Here is a 4,106-nt window from a genome sequence, read left to right as displayed (position 1 = left end):
CATGTGTGCTCATGTCAGGGTGTGGATGTTGATGCAGGCCTGGAAAGGCCTCAAACATACAGTATGAACCCAAACTCAGCCAGGTGGAAGCTACCAGGAACAACACTTACACAAGAGAAGAGAGAATCATCCTCCTGCGGGGAGCTGATCGGCAATGAGGCCAAGTTCAATACCTGCTGATTTGATTAAACACAAATTCACACACGCCGCCCTGCGACGTGATTGGCCAGCCTGTGCGTGGCCCTTTTTTTCCAGGGTGCATTTTAAAAGAAAGGCTGTTTCTCCAGCTCTGCAAACAATGCAAACGCCTGCAAGCGTCTCTGACAATGATCCATCACCGCGCTGACGGCCTGAAGCTCTTCCTCTCTGCCGACACCTCAACCCCCTTCACACATGGGTCACCAAACCCCCGGAAAAGTGGAAAAACACTCATCTGTACCAAACTGTTCTCATTTCAAATGCTAATAAGGAATTGTAAAACTGAAGCGATTACACGTTTGTATGCCTGGTTTTGTTCCTTGTTTCCTTCACTCCATATCAAAACAATTGTTCTACTGTGTTGAAAGAAACAAAGCTACGGCTCAGACGTTTCTGCAGCTTTACTATTCGAGGAGGGCCGGTCAGTTTGCAAGCATTATGAAGGAGTATAATGTCTTGTGTGTGAGAGCGACGCGCATTTCTGAATGGGTTTCCATGCAACAAAATGCCACATAACGCAGAAAGCCGGGGCTGAGAGAGGCTCAGACCTCAAACACTTTATTCTCAGAACCCTTAACAGAGGTTCTTAGTTTCTAAAAGTAGAAATAGCTGCACAAAGCTCTCCTGTTTCATGGAGGTTCAGACCACTGGGAGATCTGCTTAAACGCGCCGAGCTTCTCTCGTTCTCACACGTCACGGGCGCTCTCATCTCTCTGCTCTCTGTACCTTCCTGCAGGAATTTCTGATAGCGGAGCTGGAAGTTTGTGATCCGTGCCTCCCGTCTCCATTCCGTCTGCCGCTGCTCTCTCTCCTCTCCTGTTTACCGTCCTGAAAGCAAACATGGGGGAACAGCAGCACACGTGCAGCTCGAGGAAGGTCAATGAACTACTGCTGAACGGACGATCAGTACCCTCACTATTCTAATGTAACCGAGTTTAATATTTAACACAGGGAAAATGGAAGCACAACAGAAGCGGCATCCTTCAGAATCAGTCGGCCTCCATTCAGTTCCCTGCTAATGAGTGACTGCATGCGGCCACAGCTGGAGGCCTTACATTGTCTTCCCTCTAAAAGGAGGATTCCCAAACAGGGCACCTCAACTCCGCTGGGTTATTCGCCGTCCGAAAAGACTCTTCTGAGAGAAAAAAGTAGTGTTGACGAATACTTAGAATGAGTAGATTAGTGAAAAAGGACGTTTTCACTCCTGTCGCCTCACAGAAACACAAAGACCTCAATCTCAGCTCATTTATGTGTTTATTTTTTTCATGGCACTTTATGATCGCAGAGTTTTTCTTGTCATCATTCAGTGTCACATAAACCAAGACTACAGATTGTTACAAAAGGTTATAAAAATAGAAATTGGAAGTTGGTGGTGTCAACTTATTGCCATCACATTTTAGTGTTGTTTGGTGAGGGTGGCGTCGGCACCTTTCACGCGGTGAGGAAAAAATGCACGGTTAAACTCTGGCTTAAAAAAAGACAAAAAGCATTCAGTAATAGCTATCCCTCCAAGCATGAGGCTGCAATATGCAACATATTCACTGTGTTCAGAGCCAAACGCCCTCGACTGGAGGTCAAGCTACAGCATGTCAAATCACACAATTATCAAAAATAAGTTACAAAAGATGAACCAGTGGTACACAGGAGAGACAGTGATGGCTGTGGTCAGTTTCAACAGAAATAAATTTAAAAACATATTGCACCTTTGACACCTCAATGAGAAGTTGCTCATACACTGTGGAAAAGAGCAAACTGAATTCTAAAAAAAAAAAGACACCTAAAATCACACAGCATTCAATAAAATAATCATAAAAAAAATGCAACTAAATTATAATGAAAACAAATGGAATGTAGAAAATTTGAGAAAACTTTACAGAGAATTATAAAACAAAAAAGCAAAGTAGCAGTATGTTGATAATTCTGAGAAGGATCAGAATGTCTTTTTTTCCAGTGGTGGGAGAACGGACAGATGAGGGGGTTATGTTTCAGATGGCTTCATGTAGTGTGATCAGAGGACAAGGCACAAACGTGACGAGTGTCCTCAGCAAGCAGCCCAAGCCTGGTCAGAGCTTAAAAACCAGGCCGTGTGAAGTTCAGCAAACTGCCAAAAGAACATTACAGTTTTTAACCTTCAGTTCTTGAAATCAGTGGAAAATTATCAGCTAAATTAGATTTTTTTTTCTCTCATATTCCTTTGAAATAAAACAGTTTTCCACTCCTGGTTGAACAAATTGTTAAAATAAAGGTTAAGGTTTACTTCTGCTCGAGCTCCTATGAATACATTAAAGCTGTGACCTGTAACATTAGAGACACAGCAAACTGAATTAACAATTGACTCAGTGGCCAGTAAATTGAAACCCAATTCAATTACGAGAGCAGCTAAAAGAACCCCCAAAAATAACCCGGGGCTCCATGCGTTTGTGGCATCGCCATGGTAACCAGAATGCAGCGCCTGCAGCCAGCAGAGAGAATCTGGATGTGTTTATTCTTTCGCAGGAAGTGGAAGATTGAGCGTTGCAGCTCGGGAAATCTGGGGGGCAATTACTGACAACTGACTGCAGATGTTTGAGAGCGAAGCCACTGACCAGCGAGCGGACGGCGCTCTCTTCCTACCGAGTATGGTCCAGTGATGAGGCGGAGGGACGACCCCCCCCCCGCCAGCAGACGCTGAGACAGCATCCACTTTAAAGCATAACATGCAGAATAATGAAAGGAAGGCTGCTTGCTTCAGCCTTAAAACCTGAGCCTGAATAGACAAGTTATATGAACAGGTCCAAAACCAAACAACTAGAATCAATGGTGGGTTTCTAAGTCGGTATAAAAAGCTACACTACATCAAACAAAAACTTTTTTTTTTTTGGGGGGGAAAAAAATAAGAAAAAAAAAAGTCATAAATAAAAGCTATGGCATGTTTCAATGGCATCATATTCAAGTAATATTGTTAACGTCCCTGATACTTAGTGGTTCATGTAAACATTGGAGTCATTAACACAGACACAGAACCAACAGTTCATAAGAAGGCAGCAGCAATTCATATGTACAACACACAACCAACGTCCACGTCTCCTTCAACATGCTGGTCCAGTCACATCAGTCTGTGTTCAATTCTTTGAGAAGCGCTGGAGAAATTAAAACTTTCGTATGACGACGCCTGCAGCGGAAGGACACCTCCACAGGAACGTGCGAGGACTCAGTCGCCAAGGCTGGACTTTGGAGGTGAGAGAGAAAACATGACGAGAAAGAAAGAAAAGACGAGGACTTGCAGGCTTGTTGTGGCTGTGGCTGCGGATTTCACCTGCTGTGCAAGTGAGGAGTGAATCCTTGGGTCTCTGCTCGGGTCTGACGATGAGAGCGAGTGAGGAATTCCCGGAGGAGAGCTGCAGCCTGCTGGATCGATGTTCGCCGACATTCACGACACACAGGCACAATTTTCCGTGGACATACGCAACCGCTTTGTTCCCTGCCAAGTCAGCAACAAGCCAGTTTCTCCTACCGCCTCTCTCAAATCGTGGATTTATCACAAAGAAAAACACAGCAAAAACAACTATGTCAGCCGAATTTTTGGAGTTTGAGTTAAAAAAAAAAAAAAAAAAAAAAAAAACAACACGTCAAGCAGCACGATCTGCCTATCACAGACACTTTGTGCTCTGTGCACTTCTAAAATTGGCTCAGCCATCACAACTGAGACGAGGCACTGAATGAGGTGGGTGTTCGATGGCACTGCTGCTTTCATCTCATTCACAGTGATGACAGTCTCATAATACCACAGATTCAGAAATCCAGTTCAGGAAATGGCAGCAACGTTTCTTTCCGCGGCACCTCAGTGTTCCGTGAGGCCGTGGAGCGTTTGTCACGTCAGTGTTATGACTTCCACGGGGTCCGTCTTGCCTTTGGACCTCTGCTTGCGT

Source organism: Salarias fasciatus, chromosome 2 (assembly GCF_902148845.1).
Source record: "Salarias fasciatus chromosome 2, fSalaFa1.1, whole genome shotgun sequence".
Lineage (NCBI taxonomy): Eukaryota > Metazoa > Chordata > Actinopteri > Blenniiformes > Blenniidae > Salarias > Salarias fasciatus.
This window is presented reverse-complemented; position numbering follows the sequence as displayed.